The following is a 24272-nucleotide window of genomic DNA, read 5'->3' on the forward strand; positions in this document are numbered from 1 at the left end:
TATGAGGAGTTTTGGTGTATTTTATCTATCCAAATTGAATTTCATCGAGTCTAGTTTCCAATGCAACAAAATGTTCATCAATGTGACATCGAAGTAAAAAGTTATAGGTGTTTTAAGATAGACTACTCGGGCAGAGAAATTTGACGGTTCAGTTTGACGGACCGCAAAAATTTCTGCGGCCCTTCAAATGGAATTCTTCGCACCATAAAACAGTTCCAGTGAGGCCATTTTGGGTGGTCCATTTGACGGAGCGTCAAATATTCTGCGGTCCATCAAAGTGGTCGTAAAAAGTAAGTCGATGCCCAACTTTTTGATGTTATAAATTTGACCCAAGGTTCATTTTTCACCATTTCCGCCTCAAAATTCTTCCAAATACTCTCAAAAACCCTTTCCTCGATTTCATATGCTAATCAAAGCCAAACCCAAGAGGATCAAGGGATACAAGTGCTAGGAAGCTCACTAGGGTTAGTAAAGTTCAAGTATCTCTTTGGTGTTGAAGTTGGAGTTTTAATCCTAGTGAAGTAACTCTTGTGTGATTAAGGTAAGTTTTCTCATCTATTGCATATTGTTGAGGTTGTTTGATTGTTATACAATTTGATTGAAGGAGGAAAATGAATAGAGCGTTCAAATATGAATTTGAGGATATTTTGAGCTATAAATTAACTTGAGTTATAATTTTGGCATGTTATGAGTATAATCTTGCTATGACTGGTAATAATGATGATGAGGAAGTGTTGTATACAAGTGTATATGGAGTTGTGTTGAAATTGTTATGGGTTGATTATGAAAAGGATTTTTGGGATCGAATGGAGCATAATTTGAATGAAGTCTCTTAATTATGGTATTGTTGATGATGTTATTGTTGATTAGGAGTTATTTTGGAATTTGGTAGAAGTATATGAAATAGGGGAAATGCTGCCCTATTTTCGCTAGCTCACAAATTACTCTAGTTTGAACTTAAGAGTGTTTTTATGACTTAACCTTAGTATGAATCCTTTTGAATGTAGATTTGCGGGCTTGGGAGGAGAACCTTAAGTAATTAAGGAGACGTAAAGGTATGTTAAGGCTAACCCTTTCCTTCTAAGGGCATGATTCCCTTATTATGAACCCGTACTTGATATCCATAATGTCCTACTTACAAGAGATGCTAGAAATACATGATTTTCAAGGTTCTTATGGTATTGTTGATAAAAGTTCTTCATGATGATGGTGATGATGATTTCATTTCTAAAGATATCAAAGCTTATTTTTCTTAACGTTCTCATGACATTGTTGATCTTGTTCCATGATTATTGATTTCATTCCTTGCTGTTGGTCTCACCTTGTGGTAGTTATTCTTTCGAGGTGAGATATAACGATGATGATGTTTCCATAGTAGAAATCGAAGGTTTACCGCCCTTACGTCAGTACGATAGAGTAGTAACGTTTTATTTGGCTCTCATGCATGCTTTATATATAGGTATGTATTTTCTCACACCGTGTCGCGCTATAGATGACCGGGTAGGCACGTAGATATGCACACCACTGCAATGGGCCGCTTATGATATTATCCCAGACGCGGGAGGATGATGATATGATATATGGATCGGGCTGCACATTCCGTAGCAATGCGTATATATATAATATGATATATGGATCGGGCAGCACGTTCCGTAGCAATGCGTATATATAAATATATATATATGTGTGTGTGTGAATGGAATATGTTTCTCTTTAAGAGCTAAACATGCATGACATCCTCCTTAAGAGGCATCGAAATGTATAGGTTATCTCTCTTACCTCATGTTACTTCCATATCTTTATTATGTTTTTATTCATGACGTACATACTCAATACATTATTCGTACGGACGTCCTTTTATTTGTGGACGCTGCGTTCTTGGCCGCAGGCAGGCAGGGAGACGGATCAGATCCTTATGTGTTTCATCAGTTATCTCTCAGGAGCGCTCCATTTGCCTCGGAGCTGTAGCCTATTAGTACTATTCTTTTGTGTACATATAGGCATGGCGGGGTCCTGTCCAGTCCTTATGATGTAATGCACTCCATGTAGAAGCTCGTAGACAGATGTATATAGCTAGGTGTCCTATAACCTCATCGGTTCATATTTTTGTATATCACTTTTGGCAGCCTTGTTGGCTTGCATATATGTGGGCATAGTTGATGATGACCATCTAGCTGAGCTTTTACCTTTGTGGATTCATGTCCTTATATATTATGATGTTCATAGGTTATCTTTATGGTCCATATAGAATGATAATGTGAAGCATGTTAAGAGGTGCTCCGTAGGTTAGCTCCGGGTGCCGGTCATGGCCCTCCGGTTGGGTCGTGACAAAAGTGGTATCAGAGCTGTTCGTCTTAGGGTGTGTCTACGACCCGTGTCTAGTAGAGTCTTGTTTATAGGTGTGAAGCGTGCCACACTTATAAACAGGAGGCTACGGCACATTTAGGAATGATTCACCTTTCTTCTTTATCATAGATCGTGCGATAGAGCCATGATATAAGAATTTCCCTTTTCTTAACCGTGCGTTATATCTTCAGCGATGCCTATGAAGAGAAAACCAACAGCAGCCCAGAAGGGCAAGTCAGTAGCCGGAAGGAGGACTAAGCGGGTACCACTGATAGATATAGAAGAAGGCGAGCCTCAGAATAAGGTTCCATCTCGGTCCTCCCATACTCCACTCATTTCAGAAGAGCATGAAGGAGCCTCAGCTCCAGCTCCAACACCCCTAGTTCCTCCACCAGATGCCTCAACCTAGGAGATGAGAGAGGCCATTTAGTTGTTAACTCAGTTAGTAGCCGCTCAGGCCCAGCGGCAGGGTGCGGGCTATTGTGATAGAGGTCAGAGTAAGAGGGCTAGGTTTTCAGTGTTTAACAGTGAGTTCAAAGGTGGCCAAAGGCAGCAGTTTTCTATGCGCTCAGCTCATCCAGCAGTTAGTGAGCCTCTACAGTTTCCTGGACCCAGGTTTGATAGACCCTCTTGTTTTGGGCCAACTCAGGGTTCCAGAGCTTCTAGTTCTCAAATTAGGAGTGGTTCCAGTCATATGAGACCATCTATACCATGATGTACTCAGTGTGGCAAGCTACATTAAGGACCGTGCCGATTAGGTTCAGATGTTTGTTATGCTTGTGGTCAGCCAGACCATATTATGTGTGAGTGTCCATTTTGAGGTGGTGGAAGTATGGTTCAGCCCACAGGATCAATAGCGGTTCCTCATCATCTGTACGCCCCCTGGGGAAAAGCTCACAGGCACCAGTAGGCCGTGGTGGAGGTAGAGGGAGAGTATTTGGTTCGAGCGGTCCTTAGAACCACATCTATACATTAGCAGGATTTCAAGTTTTCACCTGATGTGGTTATAGGTATATTATCAGAGTCTTCTCATGATGTATATTCGTTGATTGACCCAAATTCTACATTGTCATATATTACTCCTTATACTGCCGGTCGGATTGGGGTGAAGTCTGAGCCAATTAAACCTTTCAATGTATCTACATCCGTTGGTGACCCAGTACTAGCTTGTCGGGTATACCGAAATTGTGTGGTTATAGTTTGTAACCGTCGCACCATGGCAGATTTGATTGAGTTGAATATGGTAAATTTTGATGTCACCATGGGTGTGGATTGGTTGGCTTCTTGTTATGCCAATGTTGATTGTAGAACAAAATGGTTCGTTTCCAGTTCCCAGGAGAGCAGTTCTAGAATGGAAGGGTAATACAACATCTCTGAGGGGTAGGTTTATTTCCTATCTAAAGGCAAGGAAGATGATTGCTAAGGGATATATTTATCATCTAGTTCGGGTTCAGGATACCGAAGTAAAGCCACCAACTCTTCAATTTGTCCTAGTAGTGAATGAGTTTCTGGATGTATTCCCGGATGAGATTTCACGCCTTCCACCAGGGCAAGAGATTGGTTTTGCCATTAATGTGTTACCGGATACTACGCAAATATCTATTCCTCCTTATAGAATGGCTCCGGCAGAATTGAGGAAGTTGAAGGAGCAATTAAGAGATTTGCTAGAAAAAGGCTTTATTAGGCCTAGTTCATCACTGTGGGGAGCACCTGTATTATTTGTAAGAAAGAAAGATGGTTCCTTGTGGATGTGTATAGACTACAGGCAGCTGAATAAGGTAACAATAGAATAAATATTCGTTTCTAGGGATTAATGATTTATTTGATTAGTTGTAGGATGCTAAATGGCTTTCAAAGATAGACTTCAGATCCGGGTGGCACTAGGTGAGAGTTAGAGAGGAGGAAATTCCAAAGACGCCCTTCAGAACCAAATATGGTCAATTCAAGTTACGGCTGATGTCGTTCGGACTGACTAATGCACTAGCAGTATTCATAGAATCGATGAACAGTATATTCAGACCTTTCTTGGATTCTTTCGTGCTCGTGTTTATCGATGATATCCTAGGCACATTATCTTAGTTGATGGTATTCGGGTGGATAACCAGAAAATTGAAGCTATAAAGACTTGGCCAAGGCCTACAACACCTATTGAAGTTCATAGTTTTCTGGGTTTAGCCGATTATTACAGAAGATTGGTAGAAGGCTTTCCTTCTATTTCTGCACCACTGACAAAGTTGACTCAGAAATCAGCTAAATTTCATTGGACGGATACTTGTGAGCACCAGTATGAGGATTCCATGTAGCTTTATTATAGGGATACACTTCCTCAGAACAAAAAGTCATCCTTTGAGATCTCTGCAGATAGAGTTCTCAGACATTGAGGCAGATTGCGTGTTCCTGATATTGTAGGATTACGTCACTAGATTTTGGAGGAGGCCCATTGTTCCCGTTATTCTATTCATCCGGGAGCGACGAAAATATATCATGATCTTAAATCCATATATTGGTGGATGGAATGAAGAAAGACATACCAGAGTTCATAGCCGAATGTCCTAACTGTCAGCAGGTAAAGATCGAGCATCAGAAGCCTGGGGAATTGTTGCAAGCTATGGAGATTCTGACTTGGAAATGGGAAGTAATTAATATGGATTTCATTGCAGGCTTGCCTCGTTCTCAGCATAAGTATGATTCCATATGGGTAATCGTGGATAGATTTACAAAATCAGCTCATTTCCTGCTTGTCAGAACTATCTACTCAGTTGAAGATTATGCAAAGCTTTATATCAAAGAGATAGTACAACTCTATGGTGTTCCAGTATCCATTATTTTTTATAAAGGAGTACAGTTTACAACTAATTTCTAGAAGTCTTTCTAAGAAGGTTTGGATTCAGGTGAGTCTTAGCACAACATTTCATTCGCAGAATGATGGACAAGCTGAGCGCACTATTTAGACTCTCCAAGATATGTTAAGATCATGTGTGCTAGACTTCGGAGGCAGGTGAGATGATCATTTACCACTTATTGAGTTCGCATACAATAAGATTTATCACTCTAGTATTCATATGGCCCCATATGAAGCTTTATATGGATGAAAGTGTAGATCACCAATCGGATGGTTTGAAGTAGGAGAGACTAATTTAGTAGGGCCAAATTTGATCCAGCAAGTAGTGGAAAATATCAAGTTTACTCACGACCGATTATTAACAAACCAAAGTCGACAGAAGTCTTATGCGGATAATTGCTGATGAGATTTAAAATTCCAAGTTGGTGACTGGGTATTCTTGAAGGTATCACTGATGAAAGGCGTTACGAGATTTGGTAAGAAGAGTAATATTAGCCCTAGATACATTGGACCCTATAGGATTATACGCAAAGTGGGCCCGATAGCCTATGAGTTAAATCTACCTTCAGACTTGGAGTCAGTTCACCCAGTTTTCGATGTGTCAATGCTTCGTAAGTGTATTGGAGATTCTTCCAGAGTTGTACCTATAACTGATGTGCAAATTACCGAGCAATTATCCTATGAAAAGGTTCCCATTGTTATCCTAGATAGACAAGTTCGGAGATTAAGGACTAAAGATGTAGCTTCAGTTAAGGTTCTATGAGGGAACAGGAATAAGGAAGAAATGATCTGGGAAGCTGAAGAAAATATGAAGTCCAGGTATCCACATTTGTTTCTACTCCCAGAGGAGGTTCAGACAAAGACACCATTGTCCTCAGGTGTGTAATGCTTTCTTTTTGTGATTTCTTGTTCGTGTGAGGCCAATATTGCTGTTGTCGTTGTAGCCCTGTGAGGCATTGTATATTTTGGTTGTTGTAACAGGATGGCAGTGGCATAGTTACATGCAAAATCTGGCGAAATTTTTGTAGAATCCCTAAGAGCCTAACATTCGAGGACGAATGTTCTTAAGGGGGGAAGGATGTTACACCTCATAGTTTTGTATGTTGAGATTCGTTAGGTGTTAGTTGTCCTAATCATGGACACTGGAGTTATCTTCTAGGATACATGAGATTATATATGCCTATCTTATGGTTATGAGGGTTTAAGTTCATGAAATAAGCTATGGAAGGATTTGAGAACAAGCAAATTAAGGAAATTAAGTTTGTAAGAACTTTGGGAAAACTTGGCAGAATTTTGGACAGGATTTTTGGTCCAAATTGAGAGAGGTATATCTCCTAGGATATGAGTATTTTTGGTGTGTTTTAGCTATCTAAATTGAATTTCATTGAGTCTAGTTTCCAATGCAACAAATCGTTCGTCAATGTGACATTGGAGTAAAACGTTATGGGTGTTTTAAGACAGACTGCTCGGGAAGAGAAATTTGACGGTTCAGTTTGACGGACCGCAAAACTTTCTGCGGCCCATCAAATGGAATTTTTCCCACTATAAAACAGTTCCAGTGAGGCCATTATGGGTGGTCCATTTTCCCGACCAATTTGACGGAGCGTCAAATATTCTGTGGTCCGTCAAAGTGGCCGTAAAAAGTAAGTCGGTGCCCGACTATTTGATGTTATAAATTTGACCCAAGGTTCATTTTTCACCATTTCCACCTCAAAATTCGTCCAAATACTCTCCAAAACACTCTCCTCAAGTTCATATGCTAATCAAGGCCAAACCCAAGAGGATCAAGGGATACAAGTGCTAAGAAGCTCACTAGGGTTAGTAAAGTTCAAGTATCTCTTTGGTGTTGAAGTTGGAGATTTTATCCTAGAGAAGTAATTTGATCCAAAGCTTGCTCTTGTGTGATTAAGGTAAGTTTTCTCATCTATTGCATATTGTTGAGGTTGTTTGATTGTTATAGAATTTGGTTGAAGGAGGAAAATGAAAAAGAGAGTTCAAATATGAATTTGAGGATATTTTGAGCTATAAATAAACTTGAGCTATAATTTTGGCATGTTATGAGTATAGTCTTTCTATGAGTGTTAATAATGATGATGAGGAAGTGTTGTATACAAGTGTATATGGAGTTGTGTTGAAATAGTTGTTATGGGTTGATTATGAAAAGGAGTTTTGGGAATGAATAGAGCATAACTTGAATGAAGTCTCTTAATAATGGTATTGTTGATGATGTTATTATTGATTGGGAGTTGTTTAGGAATTTGGTAGAAGTAGATGAAATAGGGGAAATGCTGCTCAATTTTCGCTAGCACACAAATTACTCTAGTTTGAACTTAAGAGTGTTTTTAAGACTTAACCTTAGTATGAATCCTTTTGAATGTAGATTTGTGGGCCTGGGAGGAGAACCTTAAGTAATTAAGGAGACGTAAAGGTAAGTTAAGGCTAACCCTTTCCTTCTAAAGGCATGATTCCCTTATTGTGAACCCGTACTTGATATCCATAATGTCATACTTACAAGAGATGCTAGAAATACATGATTTTCAAGGTTCTTATGGTATTGTTGATAAAAGTTCTTCATGATGATGGTGATGACGATTTCATTTCTAAATATATCAAAGCTTATATTTCTTAATGTTCTCATGACATTATTGAGCTTTTTCCATGATTATTGATTTCATTCCTTGCTGTTGGTCTTACCTTATGGTAGTTGTTCTTTCGAGGTGAGACATAATGATGATGATGTTTCCATAGTAGAAATCGGAGGTTTACTGACCTTACGTCACTCGGATAGAGTAGTAACGTTTTATTTGGGCTCTCATGCATGTTTTATATATATATGTATGTATTTTCTCACACCGTGCTGCGCTATAGACGACCGGGTAGGCATGTAGATATGCACACCACTGCAGTGGGCCGCTTATGATATCATCCCAGACGCGGGAGGATAATGATATGATATATGGATCGGGTTGCACGTTCCGCAGCAATGCGTATATATATATATATATATATATATATATATATATATATATATATATATATATATATATATATAATATGATATATGGATCGGGCTGCACGTTCCGCAGCAATACGTATGTGTGTGTGTGTGTGTGTGTATGAATGGAAGATGTTTCTCTTTAAGAGCTAAGCATGCATGACATTAGGCATCAAAATGTACAGGTTATCTCTCTTATGTCATGTTACTTTCCATATCTTTATTATGTTGTTATTCATGCCTGACATACTCAGTACATTATTCGTACTGACGTCCTTTTATTTGTGGATGCTGCGTTCATGCCCGCGAGTAGGCAGGGAGATGGATCAAATCCTTAGGTGCTTCATCAGCTATCTCTCAGGAGCGCTCTATTTGCCTCGGAGTTGTAGCCTAGTGGTACTATTCTTTTGTGTACATATGGGAATGGCGGGGTCCTTTCCCGTTCTTATGATGTCATGCACTCCATGTCGAGGCTCGTAGACAGATGTATATAGCTAGGTGTCCTATAACCTTATCGGTTCATATTTTGGTATATCACTTTTTGCAGCCTTGTCGGCTTGTATATATGTGGGCATAGTTGATGATGATCATATAGATGAGCTTTTACTTTTGTGGATTCATGTCCTTATAGATCATGATGTTCATAGGTTATCTTTATGGTCCACCTAGAATGATAGTGTGAAGCATGTTAAGAGGTGCTCGATAGGTTAGCTCCGGGTGCCGTCATGGCCCTCCGGTTGGGTTGTGACATAAACATGACTTCTAAACATTATTGGTGAGTACAATATAGCATGAATATAAGTATATGTTATAACTTGTATGAAAACATGGAAAGCATGTAGATTTTCAAGAAAATAAGCATAATAGCTTATATCTTGCCTTTTAGAACCCACGGAATCGAAAGCATGGGTGTTCATGGATTACAGAGGGATTTCCATTAACCAAAAGTGGAATATCAAGAACACCCAAACGAACTAGTAATCAAAACTTGGTATAACATGGTACATGTAACTTAGGGTTATCATGAATTGAAATAGAAATCCTAGGTTTATGGAACTTCGTGTTTTCATGGACGAACGTGTCGTTGGAAGAAAAATGATATTCCCACATGTGAATAGAAACCCTACATACCTTAATCGCTCCAAAACACCTGAAGAAGAATCCCAAAAACCTTCACTTGAACCTTTGAGAAGGGTTTTCTTGAAAACCCTAGGTTGGTAACATAGGATTTCACTTAGAATTCATGTATAATCACTAAAATTCACTTAGGAATACATATGAGGGACTTACCTGGATGTACGAGGAAGAGGAGAACAGAAAATGGTCATTCTAGGGCTTGAGGATGTGAAGAATGAAGTGAAAAAGTCAAAAAATGAAGTTTTAAAGTTGCTGTCGGGCCTGTTTTACGCTCACTTTAGGCCCATTTTACGGGCCCTAAATCAGATTTACAGAGCATAAATCTGTAACAGTGTGCTAGATCTTTTGGGAAATTTTACGACACGTAAACTAATTTATGGCCCATTTTACAGAACGTAATTCTGCTGAAGTCGGCAGAACATTGTTTAGTAAAACGTACATAACTTCTTGTAAAGATTTGACCTCCATAATATACCGTTGGGAAGGTATTTCAAAGGAATACAACTTTCATTAAGGATGTTTTTCCAAAATCTTAAGGACCCGTTTGGCCATAACAATTATTCACTTTTTTCCAAAGTATTTTTTCACTTTTTTCAAAAATCAGTGTTTGGCCATAAAAATTCCAAATACAATTTCACAATCAAACCTTGTTGAAAAAGTACATTTCAATAATAAAATATTATTTTCAAATACTATGGCCAAACACAACTCTAACTCCAACTCCAACTTAAAAAATTCCAAAGAAAAGTGAATTTGTTCTTGGTTTCTATGGCCAAACGCCTACTTAACATATTTTCCCGAACACTCTCTTGAAGTGAGACCCTGTGCAAACTCACTTGAAAACATATTCCGTAGGGTAGCTTCTGACTTTGTTTTGTCCTAAGACTCTTCTTATGACTTGATTAGGTTTCAAAACACTTTCTACACCTCCCATCTTGATTCCATTATATTATCATCTTACAAGTCAAACCTTAGCCCAAAGGCACGAGGTGTTACAATTTTACATCTAAATATAAACTTTATTTAATGAATGAGACTGTGTGACTAACGAGTAATGGGTATAATTAATGCCTTTTAACATAGAAATTATATTAACTCCCTCATTTGTTTTAACCTACCTTTGTAATTTTAAATTAAAATAGTTAAATGAGGGTCACTTACTAATTTCATATATTTGATTTGTAAAATGTTCTTACTGGTTAGAATTAGAAATTACGGGTAAAAGAAAAATTCTTGATTATAAATGCAATAAAAATTGATTTATTTCAAAGAAGCTTAATATGGTAAAAGTCAGCTGCTCCATTTGAGCCACGATATGACGTATATTTTGTTTCGTTTTATATATTATTCATCATATTGCAAATAAAAGAAGTTGTATAATCAAAAGGGTTGTATGGGAGAAAGAGAAGATAATGATTTGAAATTTTATATAGTTTCATTTCATTTAAAAAAATTATATATGAATGTAAAAGATATAAAATGAAAGTAACACTAATAATAGTTGCAACGATTTATGGATCTTAAGGATTTGTCTTATCAATGTTAGTGAGTGTGTTTCTAAACTTATCTCATTAACTATGATTAAGATGTTTGTTAAGTTAATTTAATCTAAGTCTCTTAATATTAAAATAAGATAATTGCTAATCATCCGACTATACACTTGAGAAAATGAAAAAAAAATGCATAATGGAGAGGAGTCGAATCGGTAAGCTTTCTATTCTCCTTCCTTTTATTTTATTTTCCTTAATTCCTCTTAACTTGCTTTTATTTATTATTATTGACTATCTATATTTATTAATTCTTGACTTTTTTTAATCTCTTCTTAGCGGAGTATTTGCTTAATTTAAAAAGTTAAATTATCTTAAGTTTTCTACTCCAACGATCTTCTCTCTCCCATTGGAACAAAATCTTCTTAAAGCCGGGTAGCCATAATTATTACATTTTTTTTTGTTTAACTGATTTATCTAAATTTAAAAGACAATTATCCGATCCGAAGCCCGATGTCGATTGAACCGATCAAAGATTTACTCTATTTGGATTCAAAGAAATGCGGCACTCGAAACCTCCAAATCCTGGATCCGCCTATGATCCCATTAGATATTAAATTTCAAAATAAACTGGAACTTGAAGTAATTACACATTTTTTGTTGGGAACCATAAGGGGGGACCTATATATAAATTATACACTGCACATTTTATTGTTGTAAAATGCCACTTTGTGATTTTAGGACACTAGTTATCAGATTGTGTAATAACAATTAATTAATTTAATATTCACTTTATTGAATAGCTGAAAAAGAGAAACATAAAAAACAAAAGCGCCTTTTTTGAGAAAGAAACACTTTTTTTGGATACTTGAAGTGTTTGGCCAATTAGTAAAACTGTTTTTAAGTAAAAGCAGAAGCAGCTTTTCAGCGATTGGGGAGAAACAGAAAATTTCTGATTCTTGAAAAAAACTGAAGCAAAAATTCTTCAAGGTAAAAATATCCCTACCATAAATACATATTTACCAAGTATAACCCTCATTAATCCATAGGGATAAAATCATTGAGAATCTTCGTGATGTATGAAGGATTCGACTTATTTTTGTATTGAATTTTAATTTGTGAAATGAGTTTGAATTTTATTTTGGTTGTAGATTATTAGTATACTTAAATCATCGTATTGACATTATATCAACATTTAATATTTTATTTATTTTTTTATTTATGAATTATATTAATTACAAATTTTAATATGTACTTTTAAATTTGATTAGTTAAAAGTAAAATCTTAATTAAAGTCTTTCATAATACCTATTTAAAATAATTTCCTATAAAATAATCTTGTTAGTAGACGTTTATTGATACTTGTTCTTTTTCGTAATTTGACACTCAAAAGCACTTTTTTAGTAAGATTAGTCAAATACAATCTGCTTATCAAAAGCTATCAAAAGCACTTTTCAAGGGAACACAAACTTCTTATCAAATAAAACACTTTTTTGAAAAGCACTTTTAAAATAATATTTTTCAATATAAGCAGTTTTTAGCCGCTAGACCAAACAGGCTCTATGACCAAAACCCAACAGAATTTGATTCTATTCGTAAATCTTTTAGATGAATGTAATATTCAAATTTAAAATCTAATAATAAAGATAAATTCATTTAAATCTAAAATCTAACTGTAGAGACTTAGATATAGCCAAACAATTAGTTAAATTTGAGATCCAGGTTTTATCTTCGATATAATCTGCACAAATATCTTTAAAATTTGAATCTTGTGGTTAACTTCAAACTGAAACAACAGATAAATATCTCTTTTTAAATTCTATAGTCTTACCCTGAAAACATCTCACAACTTCATAGTACCTATAATAAGGAGTGCCTTTCTTAACCAATAAAATGAGAGGGTGACCAAGATAGCATACTACTTGACAAATGAAGTTGCTCAGATTCAGCATAATTAGAATGCGCTTATTTTCGTTAGCCCTTTTCTTTTACTTATATGGTCTATTAATTTCTGCTCCCACTGGCTCCGTTTTGGGCTTTCGGTCAATATAATCTTACTCATATCTTGTGATATTATGTCCTTTATAGTATTATTTATTTAATCTTACATAATGGATAAATTATTAATCAAAAGTAACCTTTTCAAAAAGTCTTTTTTAATCCAGAGTAGTTACAAAAAAATTCTTTTGCTACATAGGTATTGTTTCTCATTTAGCAGTTGCCTACTGATCTCTTTCTCATGGATGAATAATTGTAGTAATTAAAAGTTCCAAAAAGGACGAAACTCCAATAATCGGACTCAGTGCGGAGGGCCATGGCAAGGTGAGATATCTTTAGTGGTCTGTAGTTCACATGTAGTATTTTTTTTTTCATGTTCTTCTATTTAAAGAGGTTTCCTTTTTATGATCCAATTTTTTTTATTTCTTAAAAGCATAGTTCTGCTTGAGAAGAACTTTTGATGGCTTCTTACATCTATAAGGTCGAGAGAATTTTAAGTCTGTAGAGTATTTTCTTTTAACAAAGCATTTACTTTATTTGTTTTTTTCTCTCTTATTGTCGATCGTAAGTACTAAGGTTGTTCTAAAATTTTACTATATATTATTTTATCTGGATAAAAGAATTTCAAATTTTTAGACAGTAAGACTAAAAGGTCTGAAGAAGAAAGATGATCAATTGAGAGAAGTTATATATGTTACATATGAATCTGGTATTGGAATAGAATAGCTTAAAACAATATTTAAACAAATTTCAAAGAATTTAAGGTATGTGTTTTATTGGTTCGTCGAATTTTATAAATAAATGAACATACTTATATTTGTTCACAAGCATACTATTTTAGAGACGTCACGATCCAACTCGTGGGTCGAGCGGGCACCCACATTAACCCCCTGGTGGGCGAACCCTTCCCTTATTCAACGTCCAACACAAACATAAGTAAACAAGAGATAAAATAGTATCAAATCATAAATAGCTAAATATACGGAATACTACAACATAACTCCCCCGGATCTGGTCTGAATAGTACAAGACAAAATACATAAGTCTAGAAATACAAGTCTGAATAATAACACTGTCTCAAAATAAGAAATAAAGTCAGTAGGATGGAAGAGTCTTCGGGCAACGGGATCCATCAGAAGCTCACCCTGGACACTCTAAGCCGAGCCTCGGGATCACTCACGAGGTGCGGAGGAGGAACCTGCTACGAACTCTGCACTCAGAAAAAAAGTACAACGAGGTAGTATCAGTATAAACACCATGTACCGGTAGGTGTTATAGGCCAACAACAGTTAGATAACATATATAAAAGAAAGGAACTGAAAGATAGGCATGCGAGCAGTCAAGTACGATCCAAGATCATAACAACACTCGTGATATAAATACTACGGCAGAATCAAATGATATATATATGAATGAGATAAATGGGTGCATATGCAATGCAATGAGATGCACTGGCCAACTGTCTATCTCTGTACACACGTGCTACGGATGGATATCCTCCACGTCTCGATGGTCATGGCCCATGGGGGACCCCGCGAAGTCCATGTACCAGTCACTCCGCACACAGCCCAGAAGTGACTTCCATAACACAAGCCTCTCCTCACACAGCCCAGAAGTGACTTCCATATCAAACTGTTCATAATCTCAAATGTTCCCTTCTCACTTATCATCACCAGTACCAAACACAGATCATATCAATGTATCATGCAAAATGAGTATGAATGCTATGCAAGATATCAATTTCAAGTTGTCACGACCCAACCCGTCATGACTGGCACCCACACTAACTCCTAGTGGACGAGCCAATATGCTTAACCATCGACTCATTCAAAGTCCATTTTGAATTAGTCAATTCATTCAGTTCACAATAAATTAAACGCAAGATTAAGTCAAAGTGGCCATGCAATAAAAAATAATGTAAATGTTGAAGTCCTAACTATTACAACCCCAAAAATCCAAAAGTCACCGCACAAGGACTATAATCCAAAACATGTCTAAGGAATCCATACTGTGTGAAATAAATAAACATCAATGTCTAGAATGGAAATAGACATCAAATAAAGGAAGATCTTTGGGCGGCCTGGCACTGATATCTATCAGCAAATGGCCTCAAGCTAAATATGAGGTCAAATAGTAGTCTCTAGATTACAATCTGCACTCAAAAGAATGCAGCAAGGTAGTATCAGTACAAATACTATGTACCGGTAGATATCATAGGCCGACTAAGATTAGTATCATGCATGAAACATAAAATCAATAAAATAGACAGACCAGTCAACAACACATAATCAGATAGCCAACACCAAGTCAATCAATGATATTAACCAATCAAGTCCACCACTGATACTAACAATCAAGTCAACGGAAGCAAGCAATGGAATAAACCTCACAACAATATTCTCACATACTCAGTCACTGATCAATCGTGCATATACATGCTAATTGGTGTTTTTTCCCAATAGCTATGACCTGCAGGGGACCCATAGTGTCCATGTACCCTCCCTCCGAAATCTTACCTCAGATCATGAGCCTTTAACTTAGGCCACATCCTCACCCCCTATCAAATGTGCCAAAAATCTAGGTCACATCCTCACCCCCTTTCAAATGCGCCTTTTCATATAAATACATATATATCGTTTTTGAATGAGCGATTATCAAGTAGTATATCGCTTCTATCAAGAAGATCATATTAACTTCTCACCACAATTGTCATCAAATTATACTTTACCACAAATCGAATAATGGCATTTAGCCCACATTATCACTCAATCAATAACATATAGGAATTCCAACCACACATTATGCCCGAAGACTAGACATGTTTTCTCCTATCAATCTCAAAACACATACACTCAACTAATCAAAGTCTAACTCAAGTAAACCGTAACCTACCTCGACTGCAGAGCTGGAAAAATGCGAATCACTCCGCTATAGCCTTTCCCTTCCGTAATGCCTCGGAGCTCTCAAAGTCTAGCAATTAAGATGCTAAATAAGACACAACACTCTAGTCAACAATATCAATTCAATGAATGCCCTTCCACTTTACCCCTTTCTAATGGGTGAATGCTTACTAGGTGTAAATCATCCTAGCATTTGCCTTAGCAACCATGAACTATCAATACATAAGGTTAGTCAGTCGAGTTGTCCTTTACAAGTAATTTCCATGGTCAAGCTACCATCTTTATGAAATCTTAAGTATCAATTCACTTAGTTCGTGTCTCTAACGGTTCAGTTCTTGATTAGAAAGTGATAACCCAAGCCTTTAGATGATAATAACATAATAATATTCATAACCCACTAACTATTAAAGATCTATTAAGTTCTAGGGTTACTAATCCTCAATTTACCATTATAGACTCATTAGAATGATGATAATCTTAGAGATGAATGCGTAATGAAGGAAGAAAGAGTTGACACTTACCTCTCAAGAATATTCTTGCCCTAGCCTTAGAATTTAGCCCTAGGTGTACCTTGGGAACTGTTTTTGACTTTTATAAATAAAGAATTAGGACTAAGTGTTTAAAAACCCAGGATTCTGCCCCCGTCGATCGCTGCGGCTGTCGTTCTATCCGTTGCGGCAGTCTCGCTATAGCGGGCAAGGGCCTGCTATAGTGGACACCGACTTTTTGCCCACTTCCGCTGTGGCGAGCACGGACCGGCCATGGCGCAAGCGCTAAAGCAGTCCAGTGTTCGCCATAGCGGAGACTTCCCTTTCTCTTCCCCTCGCGGCAACGACCGGCCTGTCGCTACCGTGGACTCGCTGCAGCTGGACTCTGTCTGCCGCAGTGATGACCCAACCAGTGAGCTCTATTTTTCTCACCAGCTTTTCACTCTGCCACCCTACACTTCATCCGAGGTCTCATGAACACAAACAAAACATGCACATAAATGTAAAAACACCATACGGACTCACCCGTGGCCTCGAAATCCCCAACGGAGGTCTAATTTCCTACATTGCCCCCAAATGGACTCAGCACAACCAAACATTAATCAAAACAAGCCAAGTTTTTAGTTTTTAGACTTCTACATTTGAGTTTCTATCAACTCATTCTACCCTTGGAAAGGTTTTATTGGGAGGGTGATCCAAGATTTTCCATAATGACCGAGAAGGTCGTTACATCAGATACCAATTAAAACATCGTTCGACCCCGAACGAACAAGGATGAGGAATCAAGAAAAAAGGTACCTGTCTCAGCGAAAAGCTGAGGATACTTGCTACGCATATCTGATTCTATTTCCCAAGTAGCTTCCTCAACTTGGCGACTATTCCAATGAGCTTTCACGGAGGCTATTTCCTTCTATCTCAACTTGCAAACTTCTCTATCTAAGATAGAAATAGGCTCTTCCTCATAAGTCAAGTTCTCATCTAGCAAAACAAAATCCCAATGGATTATGTACGAACCATTTCCATGATACTTCTTCAACATTGAAACGTGAAATACCGGATGAACACCTGATAAGCCCGGAGGTAAAGCTAACTCATAAGCTACCTCCCTCACACACTTGAGAATCTCAGAGTGACCTATAAATCTCAGGCTAAGCTTGCCCATCTTCCCAAACCTCATCACACCCTTCATGAGTGAAATATTTAACAGAACTTGTTCTCTCTCCATAAACTCAAGATCTCGGACCTTTCGGTCTGCATACTCCTTTTGCCTACTTTGTGCTGCCAAAAACTTAGCTTGAATCACCTTCACCTTATCTAATGACTCTCTCAGAAGGTCCGTACCCCAAGGTATGAGACCTATACCTCCTCTCATACAAAGCCTCAAATGGAGCCATGTCTGTTACATCTCGAAAATCTCAGATTGTTGCCTTGCGAGTAGACTAATGCGAGCTTAAGGTGAATAAGAAGTCCTTACGAGATTAAGGAAAGTATTAGATAGCTTAAAATGCATACCATAAGATTTTGAAGTCATATGAATGTATGAAATTAAGTTCATTGAAGGAACTGAAATGCAAGTCATGTTTGGAAAGGTTTTTGCTATAATTGAGCTAATAATTATTTAGTAATATCTTGAGGGGATGCTATAGGGCCTCTTGGATGGTTAATGATGTGTTATGAAAGTGTTAATAAAGTTCCATAAGGATTGGAAGTCAAACGAGTCAACGAGAGAAGGTTTGGAAAAATAGTGGGTTATACGACCTATACGGTCCGCATAACTTTATACGGTCCGTATAACTTTATACTGTCCGTATAACATTACAGTGAAGGGTCAATCCCTGGTGGGATTATACGATCACTTATACAGACCGTATAAGTGTCTGTATAACCAAGTCGGGTCACTTTTTCCAGATTTTTCCCTTTTTATATATATAACCCAAGCTCATATTTTTCATTTCCGACTTCTCCCAAACCCTTAAAAGCTCTAGAACTTTTTCTCAAGCATATTCCACTCAAACCCAAGAGAAATCAAATATCAAATAGCAAGAATCAAGATACCCATGTGTTGGAAGACTTGCTAGGGTTAGTAGATTTCAAGAATTTCTTGGGTATTAAAGCTAGGGTTTTCATACAAGTTGATAACTTGCTCCAAAGCTTATTCTTACGAGATAAAAGGTTAGTTTTCATGCTTATTTCATGTTATTAGAATTCTTAGTCGTTGAATAACTTGGGTGAAGGGAGAAAGTAGAAGATGAGGTCTAAATGTAGATTTCATGATATTTTTGAGTAGTAAGCTAACTTGAGTCATGATTCTTAGTATGCTATGGATATAATCTTGTTTGAAAGGTATTAATGATGACAAGGAAGTGTTGTATGAAATTGTACAAGGATTGGTGTGAAGTTGTTAACATAAGTTGAATATAAGAATGAATTTTTAAGGCTCAATGGAATATGACTACTTGATTAGGATGTTGTGGATGTCATTATAGTTGTTTGGGAGTTGTTTTGCGATATGGTGGAAGTCGATGAAATACGGGAATGCTGCCCAATTTTTGTTAGTTCATGAGTTGTCCTAGTTTGAATTCAAGAATGTCTTTGAGACTTAACCATGATATGAATCCTCTTAATGTAGATTTCTCAAGCTTTAGCAGTGAACGTTAGATAGTTAAGAAGACAAAGAGGTATGTAAGGCTAACCCTTCTTCTTAAGGCATGTTCCCATTTGTCGTATACCTTCACATGACTTCCATAACGTCTTTCATGATGACTTCATTTCCTAAAATCATTAAAACTCACAGTTATTGATATTCTCATGATACCATTAGACTCGTCCTATAATAGTTGATTCCCTAACGAAGGATATAATGAGAATGATGATGATGATGAGGATATGTATGTACTCCTATGTATGATATATATATATATATATATATATATATATATATATATATATATATATATGTATGACTATTAAGAACATCGAGCTTATATGGCCGGGTATGATATTTATCGCGCGTTCACCACTGCAGTCTGGTATGGATAACACTGAGCCTCAGTAGGGACAGGTATGTATAACATCGAGCCTTGGTAGGGCCAGGTATGTATAACACCGAGCCTTGTCATAGCCGGGTATGTAAGACACCGAACCTCTATGGTCGAGTATGATACTACTATATGTATAAATATATTAAAGGAAAGGTTCCTATTAGAAAAAGGGTAAGTAAATATGATGATCATTGCTAGAGGTATAAATGGCTATATCATCCCCTGACTCTTCTTTTTTTATGTTATCTTTCATACTTCTATTATGTTATTGATTATGCCTTACATACTCAGTACATTATCCGTACTGACGTCCTATTGTTTGTAGACGCTGCATCATGTCCGCAAGTGGACAGGGAGATAGACTTGATCCTTAGGCTGCATATCCAGTGATTACATAGAGGAACTCCATTTGATCCGGAGCCGCAGCTGTTGGTACTATTCTTTTATGTATATATATATGGGCATGGCGGGGCCCTGTGTCGTCCTTATAATGATAGTTCATACTCTTCTTAGAGGCTCGTAGATAGTCATAGTGGATGTCTTTTGCCTTGTCAGCTCATATTTCTGGTATGTTATTTTGTTAGCCTCGTCAGCTTGTGTATATGTATATGGGGGTAGTTGTTGATGTTGATATATAAAAAAAGGGTGTTTTAGCCATTGGAAATGGTATTGTTGATAATCCATGTGGCTCACCTAGATATGAATGTGAATGTACGATGAGAGGTGCCCGGTGGGTTAGCTTCGGGTACCCGTTATGGCCCTCCGGCTGGGTCGTGACAATGTCGATGCTCGAGTGATAGCTATTGTTATACGCGAACTCTTCCAATGGTAAGAACTGATCCCAATGACCACCAAACTCTATCACACAAGCCTGTAGCATATCCTAAAAAACCTGAATAGTCTGCTCGGATTTCCCGTCAGTCTGAGGGTGAAATGTTGTGCTAAGGTCCAACCTAGTACCCAACTCGGCCTGTAGAGTCCTCCAGAAGTTCGTTGTAAAAGTAGTGCCCCTGTCAAAGATGATGGAAACCGGAACCCCATGCAATCGAACCACCTCGCTGATGTACAAATTGGCTAACTTCTCTGCATTATACGTTATTCGAACCGGAATAAATAAGCAGACTTAGTCAACCTATCGACAATAACCCATATAGAATCAAACTTCCCAACGTCTTTTGAAGACCAACCACGAAAACAATTGCTATTCTTTCCCACTTCTACTCAGGAATGGGCATCCTCTGAAGTGCAACCCCAGGTTTCTGATGCTCATACTTCACCTATTAGCAGTTCAAACACTGAGCAACAAACTCTACTATGTCATGCTTCATCCTAGCCCACCAATAATGTTGTCTCAGATCTCGATACATCGTAGTAGTGCCAGGATGAATGGAATACCTTGAACGGTGAGCCTCTGCTAGAATAGTCTTAATCAAATCACCCACACGTGGCACACAAACTCTCCCCTTAATCCGTAACACCCCCTATTCCTCGATCATGGCCTCGTTGGCCTCACTACGCAACACCTTGTCATGAATTTTACACAACTTAGCATCCTCAAACTGTTTAGCCTTAATATGCTCCAGAAACGATGACCTACCCTCAACATAAGCCAACACTTTTCCCGTGCTAGACATATCTGGTCTCATAAAACTGTTAGCCAGAGTCTGGACCTCTCTAGCCAACGGACGCTCAGAGGAACCCAAACGAGCCAAACTCCCCATACTGGATGAATTCCTACTTAACGCATCGGCCACAACATTTGCCTTACCCAGATAATATAGAATGGTGATGTCATAATCCTTTAGAAACTCCATCCATCTGCGCTGCCTAGAGTTCAGATCCCTCTGAGTGAACACATGCTGTAAGCTGTGATGATCAGTGTACACCTCACAGCGGACACCATATAAGTAGTGCCTCCATATTTTCAGTGTAAACACCACTGCTGCCAACTCTAAGTCATGAGTAGGTTAGTTCTTCTCATGCACTTTCAACTATCTAGAAGCATAAGCAATCACCTTCTTTTCCTGCATCAAAATAGCACCAAAGCCAGAGCGTGAAGCATCACAATAAACAACAAAATTCTTGCCCTCCACGAGCAATGCTACAATAGGAGTTGTCATCAACAAGGTCTTGAGCTTTTGAAAGCTTTCCTCACACTGAAACGGTACCTCTTTCTGAGTCAAACAGGTCAAATGAGAAGTGATAAAGGCTAACCCCTTCATAAACCGATGATAGTAACTAGCCAGACCCACGAAACTACGGATTTTGGTCACTGATGTGGGCCAAGCTCAATGCCTGAATCTTCTGTGGACCCACCATAATACCCTCTTTCATAATTACATGCCCCATGATGGACACAACAAACAACCAAAATTCACACTTAGAGAACTTAGCATACAACTTCTTTTCCGGCAATACCCCAAGAACAATCCTCAAATATTTCTCATGATCCTCCTTACTTCTAGAATAAACCAGGATATCATCAATGAACACTATCACAAAAGAATCTAAATAGGGCTTAAAATCACTGTTCATCAAATTCATGAACGCAGTTGGGGCATTAATAAGCCCGAAAGACATAACCAAGAACTCATAGTGTCCATACCTGGTCCTGAAGGTTGTCTTAAGAACATCTTTTTCCCGAATCTTTAACTAGTGATACCCTGACCTTAAGTCAATTTTAGAGAACACAGAAGCTCCCTGAAGCTGGTCAAACAAATCATCAATACGGGAGATGGGATACTTGTTTCGGATAGTAACTTTATTCAACTGATGATAATCTATACACATGCGCATACACCCGTTCTTGTTTTTAACAAACAACACGAGAGCACCCCAAGGCGAGGCACTTGGGTGAATAAACCCCTTACTCAAGAGATCTTGCAACTACTCTTTCAATTCCCTTAACTCTGCTGGCCCCATCCTATAGGGTGGAATAGAGATAGGGCGAGTCCCTAGATCTAAATCGATCCGGAAGTCAATATCACAGTCAGGTGGCATACCTGGCAAGTCTGCGAGAAACACATCCGCAAACTCACGTACCACTGGAACTGAATCACTAGGTGGAGTATTTACACTGGTATCATGGATCTGTGCCAAATAAGCTAAAGAACCCCTCTCTACTAGCTTCTTATCACGAATGAAGGATATAATTTTCTTAGGGAGGGGACTAAGGTTTCCTTTCCACTCAAGTCTAGGTACCCCGGGCATAGCTAAGGTAATTGTTTTAGAGTGATAATCCAGAATCGGATAATACGGGGACAACCAACTCATGCCCAAGATGACATCAAAGTCTACCATGTCTAGGATTATTAAATCCACCCAAGTACTATATCCCATAAATGTAACAGCGCAAGAACAGTAAACTCTCTATACCACCACTGAATCCTCGACTAGAATAGATACATGGATAGGGGCATCAACTGTATCACAAATCATATCCAAACCCACAACAAAATATAAAGACACGTATGAAAAAGTAGAACTAGGATCAACTAAAAAAGAAGCCATCCGGTCACAGACTGAGATAGTACCTGTGATGACAGCATCGGAGGCCTCAACCTCGGGTCTGCATGGGAAGGCGTAAAAGTGATTGTGCCCTCCTATAGCCTGTGAACCATTGCAATTGCACTGTTCAGTTTGAGCCCTGCCCCTGTCGGGCTGCTGTCCACCTCTGACTGCCTGAGATCTGCCTCGATTAGGTTGAGCACCAACCCTGCCCGTGGTGTGGCTGCCCGCCCTGCTTGTACATTGTCCCTTCCTCCCCTATCTGATACGAATGGAGCTCGGGGAGCTTGATACTGAGTCCCCTGACCAGCCTGTCTGAGTTTGGGGATAAACCTCTTAAAATGCCCTCGCTCACCACACTCGTAATAAGAACGGTCCAGCGTAGGTCGCTGAACAGAAACTGATAAAGTGGTCTAACACCTATGCTCTGGGTAGCTGGGCTGCGCACCCCTATAATGACCCGAAGAATGATAATTAGCCCCTAATGGGCCCCCAGCACACACCTGCATGGTGGACTGAACCGGACGCCCGGAATACACCTGAGAACTCTGCCTCCTAGAGAAGGAGCTGCTGAAATTTCCACCCTTTCGGGCCTTCTTCTCTGCCGGCTTTGCATAACTCTCCTGTATAATCCCCTCAACAACATGGACATGTTCCACCACCTCCTGGAATGAAGCCCCAATGGCTACAAGTTGAAGAGCTAATAGCTGAAGTCCAATGTTCAATCCTTTCACAAAACGTCAGGTCCTCTCTTCCTCAATAGGCAGCAACGGAAGAGCATATCGGGACAAGGAATGAAACGGGACTCATAAATAGCAACAGACGAGTTCCCTTGATCAATATTACAAAACTCATCCTTCTTCTTGTCCCTCAAAGTAAGCGAAACATACTTCTACAAAAACACTTAATAGAAGTGAACCCAAGTCAACGGAGGTGACCCAGCTAGCCTGCACTCCACATATGCCCTCCACTACAACTTGGCATCACTCAAGAACTGAAACGTCACACACTCAACACCATACTTATCCACCGCCCCTATCTGATAGAGCCTCTCATAACAATTTGTAATGAACTCATACGTATCCTCTGACTCAATACCACACAAAACCAGAGGCTTTATCTTAGTGAACCCCTAAAATAAATCATGCTCCTCACCGGTCATCACCGGCCTTACAACTGGCCAGAAAAATGCCTCGAAACTTGAAACTTCATCCAAGGAGGAGGCGCGGCTGTGGCATACTGAACTCTTGGAGCCGAAACTCTTTTCGAAATTGGGGCTGCTATTCCTGCACCCCTACCTGCTGGAACGGTCGGTTTCGCTCAGGTCTATGCAAACTCGTGTAGCCAGTTCAGCACCTGAGCCATCGTATCTGGTAAACCCGAAGAAGCTGCATCCCCTGGCAGAGCTGGTACTGCCGCTGGCTGAGCTGGTACGGCTACATTCCCATGGCCTCATTAGGGGCCACTTGAGGCACGGGATCAACTGTTGAAACTCTGCCCCAACTGGCGTTGCTCCTTTACCTCCACCTCT

Source organism: Lycium barbarum, chromosome 12 (genome assembly GCF_019175385.1).
Source record: "Lycium barbarum isolate Lr01 chromosome 12, ASM1917538v2, whole genome shotgun sequence".
NCBI lineage: Eukaryota > Viridiplantae > Streptophyta > Magnoliopsida > Solanales > Solanaceae > Lycium > Lycium barbarum.